The 14,663-nt window shown below is 36.9% G+C and overlaps 1 protein-coding gene across 9 annotated transcripts in view; it reads left to right on the forward strand.

Annotated features, from left to right (window-relative positions):
* Positions 1–3,085: 3,085 nt before the first annotated feature.
* Positions 3,086–14,663, forward strand: part of R3HDM2 (R3H domain containing 2) — a 113,951-nt gene continuing 102,373 nt past the window's right edge. For 8 of the 9 annotated variants that reach the window (XM_030886176.2, XM_030886185.2, XM_045293340.1 and 5 more), the window contains exon 1: positions 10,326–10,388. The gene's annotated coding sequence lies outside the window, so the exon portion shown is untranslated. Of the gene's footprint in view, positions 3,101–10,325; positions 10,389–14,663 lie in introns of those variants that run through there. The other variant, XM_045293399.1, reaches the window with a different exon arrangement.

Here is a 14,663-nt window from a genome sequence, read left to right on the forward strand (position 1 = left end):
TCGTTTTCCGTTTTCCCACAAACTTAAAAAAAAAAGCCCTCCTTTAGAAGAAAGTAGCTCCCAGAAAACACAAATGCTGCTGACATGAGCCCTCCTAAGGTCAGGGCACATTTCAGCTGTCTTATTTTCTGGGAACTACCGTATATACTTGTGTATAAGCCGAGTTTCTCAGCACATTTAAAATGCAGTTTTTCTGGTACAGTTGGGTGCCTCGGCTGATATTAGGGTTGGCTTATACTTCAGTATATATGGTACTTTCTTCTATAGGGGAAAATGTTTATGGGAAAATGGAATTATAGATTAGTGAAGCCCCCTCAGATAGTTTTCTGTAGTCCCCTGAATCTTCTTCCTATTGCTGTTTACTACAATCTCTACTATTTTTGAGAGATCCTTGTGGTTTAAATGCCTTGCGAGAAATAAGGCCAGTTTCTTTGGGAAGAGTTCATCTTTTCTGGCTTGCTCTTCCAAAGGCAGAATCCCTAAACTTCTGGGGGCTCTGGAGTTGATGGGGTTAAAGGCCAATTTCTCTTGGAGTGACTGCCCTGCTCTGGATAGTAGTAAATAGCCGGAGGCCCTTGTGGTTTCCTTCTCTTGGTGTTGAAGGAATCACACCAGTCTACCAGGTCCGAGGTAAAACCTCCATGACAGAAGCGAGTTCGTGCCTCTGGCCTGGCCTTGCCCAGGACTTGGCCTCACTAACAGGCTGAGAAAGGGTAAGGATGATAAATGCTGAGGGCCCTCTGTCTGGGAGCAGGGTGGGAGGATCCTTGTGTTCTTGGTTGCTGTCACCTGGAGTGGAGTTGGCCTCCCTGAGCTGTGGGAGTTAGAGGGGATTATATGGGAAGGAGTAGTTTTGGTTAACTACCACAGATTCTTGCCTTTCTTACCCAGTTTTCATAGACTTCTTGAATAGATTTCTGTCACTTGTTGTTTGCTGTTAGGACTGTTTCCATAGTTTAAAACTGTTTCGCTGGGGAGTGTGTCATGGTGTGTCATGGGTTAGCACCACTGCTTTTGTATCATTGAATCTTGCTTCAGTTACAATCCCGGATTTAGCAGCTCTGAACCTATAGTTCACAATTCAGGAGTGATATTTTTTTACTGCTAGAGAACAAAGATGAACTAAAAGGGATTTCTTTTGTGACGTGAGGATATATATATAATATATACATATATATAGGTTAATTATTTAAATTGATATTACACATTACATTTACTTTCCTTAAAATGCCAAGGACACAAAAGTTATAGAGTGAAGTTTTCTTCCTTCTTCTATACCCAGAACTGTTCAGTTCTGCTCTTAGCAACAACTACAGTGACCACTGTTTGTGCATTGTACACATTCATAAGCATTCAAATATACATTTAAAAGTATATATAAGGGATGTTTAATATACATATAAAAGGATATATATAAGCATATAACAAATAATGTACATATATTTTTCCCCTCTTACAAAACTAACTTTCTATTTTGCTCTTTTCACTTAAAGTGTAGCTTTTTAAAAAAAATCATTTTATTGGGGGCTCGTACAACTCATCATGATCCATCCATCCATCCATCCATCCATCCATCCATCCATCCATCCATCCATCCATCCATTGTGTCAAGCACATTTGTGCATTTGTTTCCCCTCATCATTCTCAAAACATTTGCTTTCTACTTGAGCCTTTGGTATCAGCTCATTTTTCCCCTCCTTCCCTCTCTCCCCTCCCCCATGAACCCTTGATAATTTATAAATTATTATTATTTTGTCATATCTTACACCATCTGACGTCTCCCTTCACCCACTTTTCCGCTGTCCATCCCCCAGGGAGGAGGTATATGTATGTATCTGTCCCCCCTTTCTCCCTTACCTTCCCTCCACCCTCCCTGTATTGCTACTCTCACCACTGGTGCTGAAGGGTTCATCTGGCCTGGATTCCCTGTGTTTCCAGTTCCAATTTGTACCAGTGCACATCCTCCCGTCAAGCCGGATTTGTAAGGTAGAATTGGGATCATGATAGTGGCGGGGAGAAAGCAAGCATTCAAGAACTAGAGGAAAATTGTATGTTTTATCATTGCTATACTGCAACCTGACTAGCTTATCTCCTCCCCAAGGAAAATGTAACTTTTAAGTATATCTAGAATTTCCTTATTTTTGTTTTTTGCCTGCAGTGTACTATGAGATGTAGAAAGACCATTTATTATTCTATTAATAGTAGTCTTTTGTAATTAACAAATAGTGTTGCATGAATAACTTTGTCCATGTCATTTTACATCTTTGAGATAATATCTATTATGATAAAATTTTAAAGGTTGTATATCTTTATAACTTTCACATGTTGGAAAATGGCCTTCCAAATGTTTATTTTAATTATATTCCTACCACCAATTATTTGATCCAAGTTTTAAGAGAGGGGATTTGGGTGCAGATAAAACTAATTTGAAATATCTTCACCCACATGTGTTTAGAATAGAGCCCCCAGTATTGGCTTGCATTTTAGCCATGTGTCTTCAACACATCATTAATTGCTTGTTAAAGGGTGCATTGTTGTCTTTGCTGTCCACTGTAAAAAAAAAAAAAAAAAAGAACAACAGCATATTAACTTTACCTCCATGCTCATAAACCATTTCTGGAGGAGCAGAGCCTTGTTTGCCCCAAGTGCGTCAGTGGGCACGGGGCAGGGTGGTGGTGTTTAGATTAACAAGCCTTAAACTTTTTGTGACCTCTTTACTCTTTAAAAAAATTATTATAGATCCCTAAAGAGGTTTTATCTATGTGGGTTATATTTATAATAGTTACTGTATTAGAAACTAAGGAAAAAGTGTCTATTAAGTAATTAAAATACTAATTAAATTTTACCTATTAATATGCATAGATCACTTAAAATAGAATTAAGTACAGATTTTAAAATAAAGATTTAGTGAAAAGAGGGAGCAGCATTATTTATATTTTTAGGAATATCCTTAATATCTGACTTAAAGACAGCAGGACTCTCAAATTTGTTTCTGCATTCAGTCTGCTGTGCTATGTCATTTTGGCTGAAGTATATGAAGAAAATCCAGCTTCAAAATCTGTAGTTGGCAATAAGTGGAGTGTTTTGCTATCCTTTTCAGGTACGTGTAGACATTATTTTATATTATATCCAAACTCAGCAAGTGGACTGAAATAGTTACAGTGTGGAATCATGAAATCAGATTAATCAGCTTTTGTATGCAGTGACGTTAAAATCCATTGGGATATCTTACACTTGAATGGATCTTTTACCCATACATGATTTTAAAACATCATGAATTGGTCAATTGGAAACTATTGGTTCACTGAGTTACCAATATTTTGAGTTACCAAATCTGAGTTATAGATTTTCTAAATAGTTGATGCATTTTATTACATAACATTTTAAAACTCACATTTGTTAATATCACTGATTTCATCAGGAAAATCTTTAAGTATTGAGAATCTGTCAAGCACACAGTTGTTAAAATTCAGATTTTTGCCTAAAAACTAATTTTCTCACTGGCAACAAATACTGTTATTTGTTTTTTGAAGTAACAAGTTCACTTTGTTTATTTTAGTGAAAAACATTGCCAGATACCCACATCTGAAAAACCATAGTTTGCCTGTCAGTTGTTTCCCCAAGTAATCATAGTGTTCCTTGAAAAAGTGAGTGGCTGTTCAGTGCACAGCTCAGGTGCACAGGTGCTTTTCCAGATGATGATTTCTTCGGTATGTAACATCAGTTGTTTTGTATTTCCAATTTTGTCCCAGACAATATTAAAAAGATGCATTCACAAGCGGAAATTTAATAAAATCCTTAATTTTTACTGCTTCATCAAGGATAGTTTAAATGTAAGTGGTGAAGTGAGCAGTATTACTGGAGCTATTGGATGTTCTTGCCGTAACTGTAGGCACCAGCAGTTTTGCCCCATGTTGATTGCCAACATAATAGAAGGAAAATAACATGAAAAAAATTTTAGTGCGTCTTAGGGAAGTTTCCATAGCAAAGGAGGGACTCTCATTTAGCAATTTTTAGACAAATTGTTGCATGACATTAGATGCAACTTTCACGGTGTATCAGCATTCTTAAAATTTCCATATTCTGCTCATTCCGTTTCCATTGATTTAGCTTCCCTGCTCCTTGTTGCTTTTGGGTAGATCTTGACTGCTTGGTCTCATGTAGTTGATTGTTTAAAGGAGCACATTACTTATGGGTGATAGTGCCCATTTTATTAACCAATGTGTTAATTTAGTTGAAAGGTATCCTCTGGTTATGTCTTCAGTTCCAAGTTCAAAAGGTATCTTAGTATGGGTGATAGTCTCAAGGATTCATCTAATCTCTCAAGTTTTTTTTTTTTTAATTTGAATTTTGTTCTACATTTTTATCTCATTCTATATGAGATCTTCTGTTTTGGTCCTGATCAGAATGGTTGGTAGTGGTAGCCAGGCACCATCTAAATCCTCTGGTTTCAGGTGAGAAGAGACTGTGGTTTGAGCAGGCTGTTACTCCTGTGGACTAGTTTATTCTTTGAATCTTTGGTTTCTTTCATCCCTTTTTGCACCAGACAAGTAGAGACCAATAGTTGTATCTTAGATGGCCACTCACAGCTTTTAAGACTCACAGCTTTTGCTACTCACCAAATTAGAATGGAGAACATTAGTTCTATGAACTGTCTTATGCCAGTTAAGTGAGTATCCCTTAAGATTATGGTTCTAAGTCTTTCAACCCCATAAACCATCCTGTAAGTATTTGGATATGTCTAGACAGTCTCTGTAACTGAGCTGTATTAGGAATATATGTGTAGCACACATAAAACTGTGTGTGTGTATACATACATATACATATATACACACATACACACATATTTAATGGCATGCTTATAAATGCTTGTGTGTGGGCTCACATATGCCTTCAGATGCACATATATGCACACACCTTTACTATACTTCTATTTTTTGGTTGTTAAAGAATTATATATATTATAGCACTTAGCAAAAATGTTCTTTATTCTCATGTGCTTCTTATTGCCTCTTACTTGCTTTAATCAAGTTGTGCACACTTCAACTATATTGAGTACTGCCCTTCTCATCACCCAAAATCAATGTCTACTATCCAGAATGCTTCCTCCTTCCTCCCCCTTCCATCCCTCGTAGTCATCAAAGCACATTATGGGCCTTTAGGACCATGATGAACAGTGCAGCATCTATTATATAGCCAGTGGGCACCTTTGAAGGATTTAAAGGAGAGCTGTGTATGTAAGACAGGAGGCGAGGTGAGTGATAACACAGTTTACAATAAAACTTGTAAAAGACAGAACCTGTGTAAGGAAGAAACTTTTTTTTCATAGAAGAAAAAAACCAAATATTTTCCACTCAAATATGCTATAGAAAAGTGGTAAACCTGCATGCACTTGTCAAAAGTGGAAAACTTAAGATACCTAGAGTTCTGGCTCTCACAAGCTCTACTGTAATTTTAAAAAGTAACTCTTTGTCACAGTGTGCCTGGTGATAAGTAAGGAGGTCAGTGGAAAATGAAGGGGCCCTAAACTAAGGCACTGGCCTTGTTCATGGAGTCATGGAGGTCCCGGCTATACCGGCCAGTGCAGGGGTTGTTGCATGTCCTGCTTACAGCTCCATTGAGTGTGGTGGACTCAGTCGATTAGCTAGCTGCACGAGAGCACAAACTAGCTGCTTCCATCCTCACATCAGTCAGTTATAACCTGTCCCTTCAACTAGCCCTATATAGGAAGTTTCCTCTGGAAGTAAGGCTAATCAAACATCAGAAATGGCTTAGTATCTCTTTTGCATAAATAACTTTCAAAGGTAATAAATTAGTTTTATCTGGGTTTTGATTTTCATATTAATAAAATCATATGATTTTTGTGTGTAATTTTTTTTCTTTGTTCAATGTTGTGGGAGGCTTGAATCTAGTGGCATATAACTGTGGCTTGTTCTTTATGACTGATGTATAATAATCCATTTTCTGACCATAAAGCATAAGCCATTAATCTATGCAACTAGATTATGACTAACATTGTTGCACAGAGAAAGACACAAAAGAGTGGTGGCACAGTGGTTAAGCACTTGTCTGCTAATCAAAAGATAGGTTGTTTGAACTCACTGCTCCCTGTGAGAAAGCTGTGGTGGTCAACTTCCCTAAACATACACAGCCTTAAGAGTTCTCTTCTGACTTTGCAACTTCTTCCAAACTACCCTGATATTACTATTGTAGAAAAGATAAATTCTTTCTTTTAAAATTAGAGATAAGTCCTTTCTTCCTAGGTGATTCCCTCCCCTACCCCACCCATGCTTTCTTTTAGTTGGTAATAGCTAAGAGTTACCACTCTGGGCTTTGGGTCCAGTGCCCAGCTCTTTCACAACTTTTTAATCATCCAGACTTAACTAATTTTGGCTTTGAATGAGAACTTTTTTTACCAAGCACTCAGAGAAGTCAGGGAGGAAAAGACACCACAGCAGGGGAAGGTGTTTGGATGGCAGTCGTCTTGAGTGGACAGTGTTTTTATACGTGAAATGAATGAGAATTTTGGGCAAGGCACAGATGTCAATGACCTGTCAGCCCATCAGGATGAATCAGCTGACATCTTAGGTGAGATGACAGTGTCAGTTCAATGAGTCCCTTGCCCTGAATGTATTGGGTCTTTCATTAAGGTAGCTGTCACCGCCCTTCTTTCAGAGAACAGTCAGTCATTGTTCAAGATTCGGCTGACTTTAAAAATTATTTGTTTTGAAGAGGTATGGTTGCTTTCAGTGTCAGTGCACCATTGGAAGTGACATGTGGCTATTTGTCAGATTACAGCCATTTTGCTATGTCCAAGTGTTAGAATAGTTGCGATGTTTAAAACTTGTCTGTAGGTGACTAGAGAGTATTCTGTTTCTCCATGGAAGTTTAATTAATATCCTTGGGTCCATATCTTCCCCCAGAGAAGTGAATTTTGTTAACTGTAATTTCTGATTTATTCTGTTGACCAAACCAGTGATAATTTGATGGGAATAGGAGCCCAGAGTTGGCATTTTATTGCAAAAGGTGGATGTTGCCTATGGAATACAGCTGATTAGAAGGCTAGACTAAGTATCTTTTTCTGGTGACAGAGTCATTACTAAAATTTTATATAATGCCCACAAGTCCCATTGATGTACTGATTCTTCCCGCTGTGGTGAGGTTAAGCATTTAGAGTGCTTCACAGTACTGCTGTCAGCAGTGATTGCTTCAGGGGTGTTCGCATCTTGGGTCAGTTAGCTAAGTCATCTTGGGCTACACTCCTCAATACAATGACCGTAGTCAGACCTTTGGCAACTGCTGCCAGACAAGTTTAGATAGGGGACCCACAGACTCAGAGGACAGTGCTGCCAGATGGTCATTTTGTTTTTAAATGCATGTTAGTTCAGAGAAGGGAACACAGACGTCTGAGAATTCAGGGCAGAATGTAAGAATGAAGATGAGCGCATGGGGTTTGACAGCTTGGCCATTTTTCTGGCCATACAAAGTTTAAAAAATGTGAACTGCTTATTGTATCATAGACGTACTTACCTTTTTGAATAAATCAGACAGGAAATTATTTCCGTGCTCATGTGTTAGGCATTGCGGACACAGATATCAACAAAGCATACAAAATCACTGCCCTTATAGAGAGCTTGTGAGTATGCTGCAAAAGTTCTTGGAAAAATTCCATTGTCTTATAATTCCATTTTCTAATGAACTTTTTGAAGTTCTTTCTTATCTTGAAAGAGGGATAATTTTTGAGTAAACAAATAAGACAGTTATATAGGTTGTTTTTTTCCGTTATATAGGTCTTATGAAATACTGTGAAGAACATAGATGTAGTGATGAGATAAAGAGTAAGGGGGAAGGGCTACTTTAGATCGGATGTCAGGGAAGATCTCTCTGCTGAGTTGTGACATAGGAACTGTCAAGAAAGGCAAAACTAGCATTTCCTTGATGGGAGAGGAGTGATGTAGGCAGAAAAGGACAAGTGGAGAGAAGGGCCTCTGGAGAGGGTTTGTTTTTGTATGTTCAAGAGTAATCAGAGGCCAGCTCAGATAGGATGCTATATATAGGCCTTGGTTGGGATGGTGGACAGCCATTGGTGAAGACAGCTTGTTGAGAAGGCAGTTAAGTAATCTGACTTTAATTTTTAAAAGATCCTTCAGGCTTCTCTTGGGAGAGACAGGATTGCAGTGTCAAGACTGGAAGAAGAAATTTTATTTTAAAAACTACAAGGTGATTGGAGGCTATTGGATATGAATGACAGAAAGGAATAAGCCTTCTAAGAAGTATTCTACGTTTAATTACGGTATAATTAGAAATAGGGTAATGTCTTAGTTATTTAGTGCTGCTATAACAGCAGAAGCACAAACAAATTTATTCTTTTGCCGTTTAGGAGGTTGGAAGTCTGAATTTAGAGTGCCAGCTTTCAGGGAAGGCTATCACCCTCTGTTAGCTCTGGGACAAGCTGCTTTTCTCCTTTCAGTATTGCAGGTCCCAACATTCCTTGGAGATCTCCATGCATCGCAGTCTCCCCATAGGTCTAAGAATTTCTCAGCATAGGGATCCAGGGTCCAAAAGACATACTCCCCTCCAGGCTCTTCAGTCTTGCTCATGAAGTCCCTGTTTTTCTTGCTTAATCTCTTGTATATCCCAGAAAAGGAGCCCTGGTGCTACTGTAGGTTAGGCATCAGATTGCTGACTGCTAGGTTGGTGGTCCAAACTAAACAGCGGCTTCTTGGGAGAAAGATGAGGCTGTTTATTCCCATAACAATTTCTAGTCTGGGAAACCCTACCATAGTGTCATGATGAGTTGGAATCCACTTGATGGCAGTGGATTTGGCTTTTATATTTGAAAAGAGATAGGCTCAAAATGCAACCTAATTCTGGAAATTGTATGCTGACTCATTGACGTAAGGGCCACAGTTCCTGCCTCATTAACAACATTTGGATTTATAATACATAGGATAATTCCATCCGATCACAAAATGGAGGATAGTTAACATACTATTAAGAACTAGCCTAGACAAGGTGACATTAGTTTTTTGGGGGACACAATTAAGTCTGCAAAAGCAAGAAAACCATTACCACATTGAATGCTATTGTGTGCTTTAAGTTATTTTGCCCATAATTCTTTGATTCAGAGTTGAAATCACCTCTTGATGTGGTCTGACTCTCATTGTGCCCAGTTATAAATCAGACACATCAAGGTGTTGGCTTGAGGGGACATGGGAGAAGACAACTAGGAATTTTATTGCACAGCTAAGAGCAAGGCATTTCTTGGGGGAAACATTTGCCACAAGACATTTCAGGACAAAGGAGGAACAATGGCCTGTGTCTGTAGTTCCTAGTCATGTCTCCTCAGCCCTTTCAGTCGTAAGCCAACTATCACACATCCTTAATGCCAACTCCCTCAGGTGCAGAGTTATAAAAACCTAGTTGAGCTTTTTCACAGAACATTTTGTAAAATGTTGGGAAGAAAGACTTTAGCAATGTGATATATATGAAAGAGAATTGACTTAGGGATACTCCTAACTTCAGCATAGAACACAGTGGGGTTTAGTTGTGTGTGTGTGTGTGTGTGTGTGTGCATTTTACATAGATGAGAGAATGTTATATGTTCTGTTTTATATTTATTTTAACTTTTTATTACAATTTGGGTAAAAGTTTATAGATAGATTGGTTTTTCTATTCAGTAATTCGTGACATTTTGTTTCATAACACTGATTGCAAAGGGCTTAGCTATTTTGAGGGCTTCCACTGACACAGACTGGCTTGGACACATTGAGAGTTCCAGTAGAGGCATTCAGCACTCAAGGCTCCTGAAGCCGACTCAAGCAGCCACTCGCCCTCAGGGCCCTATGGAGTCTAAAATGAGAATGAGTAAATACTGCAGTTGAGGTGAGGTGATAATAAATTATGCATTTGCAGTATTTGCACTCAAAGAAGAAAATTCTGTCTCTGGCCTCTTGTTACTTCTGTGTGTCACCAACAAAGAGATTCTGTTATTTCAGCTTCCAGACTTAGCTTCTGTAAAAGGATAATGGAGAATTTCAGCTGAAGAATTATAAGGAGCTTGCTTGGATGTAGACTGTGTACAAGAGGAGGGGAGATCAGCAGAGGGAAAAGAGCCCAAACAGTAGTTCTTATAACGGTGTTGAGAGGGGAAATGGACCCAGAGGATTCAGGACAGGTGCAGGGTTATTGGGAAAGCAAATATTAAGAAATGTTGCTATAGATTTTGAATTGTGCCTCTTTATTTTTCTTTGAAAGTCTCACAAAAAGATTTAAATTGCTTTTAACTTTTGTTTCTTTTGTGTGTGTTTTTTTTTTGAGGTTAGACTTGTTTCTTATATGTGATGCCATTCCAGCACTGGACTCATGGAGGCTGAACATTTATTCAGGTAATAATAGGTAACATTTGTAGAATACATCTACATGCCAAGAACCCTGCTGGTGAGGTGGTTAAACAGTCAAATCAGCTGCTAACCAAAAGGTTGGCAGTTTATACCTATTAGCCGCTCCATGGAGAAAGATGTGGTAGCTTGCCTTTTTACAGATTACAGCTTAGGAAACCATATATACAGTTTAGGAAACTATATATCTATATATAGATATGGCAGTTCTACTCTGTGTTATAGGATTGTATGGATCAGAATGGACTTGATATCAGAGGGTTTTGGCTTATGGGTTTCTGTGTGCCAAGCAACAAGATGTACCCGTACTCTCATTCAGGCCTCACAAAACCTCCAACGGGTTGGAATTATTATTGCCCCTATGTAATACACGAAGAATTTGAAATTCAGGACTTGTCAAGATTGAATTGCACCGAATTGAAGAATTTTAAAAGAGTACTATGATAGTTGAAGTGAGAGATGGCAGTAACTAGGGTGGCTGTCATTGTTAGTGTAGTATAAATATCATGCATGTCAAGTGGTTTTGATGGACCACATTTCATTGGAAATTTAATAGTTTTTCTTGTTATAGAAATCATCATACTTTGTTTGTCTTTGAAATTATAGGCATACCTATTGATAAATAAAAATCAAGTGTAGGATTTTTTACCTCAAAGCTTTTTAGAAAGTTTTTAAGTATGATAAATTTAGTTTCATAAATGTCTGTAATTGTAAGGTAAATATAACTGAGAAATTTGTTTTTAAAAAGTGATTTAATATAGGTCAGGGGTGGAGAACCTTTTTCCTGTCAAGAACTATTTGGATATTTATTATATCGTTCGGCCACCATACTGATCAAATATTTAATTAACCTCACACGTAATATGGTGGCTAGGAACCCTAGTGACATAGTAGTTGCAAATTGGACTGCTAATTGTTAGGTCAGCAATCCAAAAACCATCAGGGCTCCTAGCAAGAAAGATGGGGCAGGGCTATTTTCAGAGAGTTTGTACTCTCAGAAACTCACAGTGGCATTTCTATTCAGTCACTATAAGTCAGCGTAGACTCAATGGCAGTGACGTGGTTTGGGTTTTTTTGCTTTTAATGTGATGGCTGGAACTGCTTGTCTTTGGTGAGGCATGTGATGTGTGTTGGTGATTTCATGGACCCTACCTACATAGCCTTCACAACCCATCCCTGACACAGGTAATAGGAGGAGGCTCCTTCCTGTGAGTTCCTCTCTTTTGAGATACTCTTATTCACACAAGTATTTTCAACTTTAAGGAAACCTATTAAGAGGTGTTTTTTTTTTTTTTAAGAGTTTCTTTTAAACTTATTAGAGCCCTCTTTTTTCTCCTGTGCATCAAAATCCTTAATGATGATCACATTAACTGCAGTACTTGCCAAAGCTAGAGGCAAGTTTTTTTTAAAATCGTTTTATTGGAAGTTCCTACAATTCTTATCACAGTCTATACATACAATTCATTCATTATGTCAAGCACATTTGTACATTTGTTATCATCATAATTCTCAAAACATTTGCCTTCTACTTGAGCCCTTAATATCAGCTTCTCATTTTTCCCCCTCCCCACACTGTCTGACATCTCCCCTCGCTCACTTCTCTGTTATCCATCCCCCAGGGAGAAGATTAGACGTAGATTCTTGTAATCGGTTCCCCCAGCAAGTATTTTCAGTGCCACCAATTGAAAGATGATCAGTTAAAAATTCATATCAAACTCCTCTGAAATGAATTAATGCAGGTTAATGGAAATACTTTTAAGTTTGCAAAAATTCAAATTTATATACTTTGAGTGGTTCTCTATATTTAGTTTTGCCAGTGGTTGTCTGTGTTCAGCAAGGTACATTAAAAATGCTTATCGTACTTACCTAATCAGTTATTGAGTGGCCAGCATAAGTACATTTGCTCCACTTTCCCCAACTTAAAAAAATTAACTTTATTGAGATATAATTATGTACAGTAAATTGCACATACTAAAAATGTACATTTGATAAGTTTGGGCATACAGACACACTCACAAACCAATAAGTACTATCAAAATAATAAACATATACGTACATCATTGGCATGAGTTTCCAACTTCTCATTCTAATCCTTTCCCCTGACCTCTGTGGTCTCCAAGCAACCGTCCATTTGCTTTCTGTCACAAAAAAATAGTCTACATTGTTTCAAATTTTGTATCAGTTGAAATGCATGCACATGTTACTGCATGTTTCAATAGCTCTGTTTTAAAAAATTTTATTACCAAATAGTAATGTATTATATAGATATGCTACAGTCTGTTCATTGGATGGTGGACATTTGGGCTATGTCCAGTTTTCAGTAATTATAACTATAGCTATACTATGAATAGTTATGTAAATGGTGTGTGGACATATACTTTTATTTCTTTTGGCAAGATACATTGAGGTGAAATGACTGGAACAAACAGTAAATGAATTTTCAACTTTATAAGAAATTGACAGATTGCACAACTCTTTTTAATATGTTTAAACTGTTGAATTATATGATATGTGAATTATATCTCAATAAAACTTAAAAAAACATTTTAATTGACAAAACTATTTTTTAAAATGATGGTACTATTTTAATTCCAACTAGCATTGTATAAAATGTTTTGTATTCTTTTTTTTAGGTTTGCTATATTTTCTATTCTTTTTTTTAATATTTTCTATTCTTATAAGCACTTAATATTGTCCAGTTTTTAGTTTTAGCCATTCATGTTGGTGTGTAAACATTTTGTTGAAATTTTTGTTTGTGTATTCATAAGAGTTACTGATCCCTAGCTTTCTTATAATGTCTTTGGTATCAGGGTAGTACTGGCCTGATAGATAATACAAATTTATTCTATAAGAATAAGTTAAGGAATGTTCCTTCTACCTTTGTTTTTTGGGAAGAGTTTTTAAGAATTGGTATTAATTTTTCTTTGAATGTTAGATATGCTTCAGCAATGAAGCCACCTGGACCTGGGCTTTATTTTAGGATGGTTGGCTGATTATCTTTTAAAGATATTGAAATACATGTAATGAATAAAAAAATGTTTTGACCATTTAGTTATAATTTCAGTGGTCTTCGTTCTTCTGGCTAGGTTCAGATCATTGGTGTAATTTTCCTTCTATCTGTAGGACTAGTATGGGGCTACTTAAAAAATAAACAACTAAAATATTTATTTATTTAACCATTTTGGGGGCATGTAATTCATGTACGATACAATTTAGTGGTTTAAATATATTAAAAAGAAATAAGAAATAATATATATATATATTAAAAAGAGTTGTGCAAGTACAGGTCAACTGTTGTTTTAACTTTTGTATATCTAAAAATTAGGCCCTTTTTCACCTTGGATTTTACAGTTTTGTTTATTTTCTGTTTATAATATTTTATTGTGTTATGGTGAAAGTTTATACAGCAAATTATGTTTCCATTTAATAATCTCTATACAAAACTGTCCAGTGACATTGGTTATACTTTCCACAACATTCCCATGTGTCAGCATTCACCTTATTTCTGTTCTAGTTAATCTTTTTTTTTCTATTTTTTTTCTAGTTAACCTTATTTCGATTCCTATAAGCCCTTCTGCCCCTATTTCCTGTATGTCCCGCGTCCCCATTTACCACATTTCTCATCTTTGCTTTAGAGTAAATATTAACCTTTTGATCTCATAGGTGATTTTTTAAAAGAGCCTAGTATTCACAGGTAATATTCTTTATTTTCGAGCCAGTTGGCTTTTTAACTGAAGATGACCTCCAGGAGTTGTTGGGCTCAAAATTTAAAGACTATCTCAGGAAGTTCTCTAGTCTCAACCAGTTCAGCAAGTCTAGACTTTTAAATAACTTACGTTCTGGTCTTGGTTTTTTCCCCCTTTCTTTAGGATCCATCTACTATAGACCTGATCAGGAAATTAGTAGTGGGTGGTGAGCACCATCTAGTTCAAGTCTCAGGGTAGATGAGGCCATGGGTCATGGAGACTTTTAAGTCCTGTGTACTAGTATCTTCTGAGGTTTTGGTTTCCTTTGTGTTGTGCTCAAGATGAATAGAGATCAGTAGTTTTATCTTAGTTGGCTGCTCACCAGTTTTAAGACTATTCATTAACTTGAACATAGAGCATAGACTTTGTGAACTCTATCGTGGCATTTGACCAAGTTGTCTCTTTACTTTGGTTTTTGAAAGATATTTTTTGGTGACTATAGAATTTTTGTTTTCTCAGTATTTTAAAGATGGTCTTTTGGCTTAAGTTGTTTCTAATGAAAATTCTCTTGTCATTT

The sequence above is a fragment of the Echinops telfairi genome, unplaced genomic scaffold, assembly GCF_000313985.2.
Source record: "Echinops telfairi isolate 266 unplaced genomic scaffold, ASM31398v2 ScPeMD7_2;HRSCAF=8, whole genome shotgun sequence".
Taxonomy (NCBI): domain Eukaryota; kingdom Metazoa; phylum Chordata; class Mammalia; order Afrosoricida; family Tenrecidae; genus Echinops; species Echinops telfairi.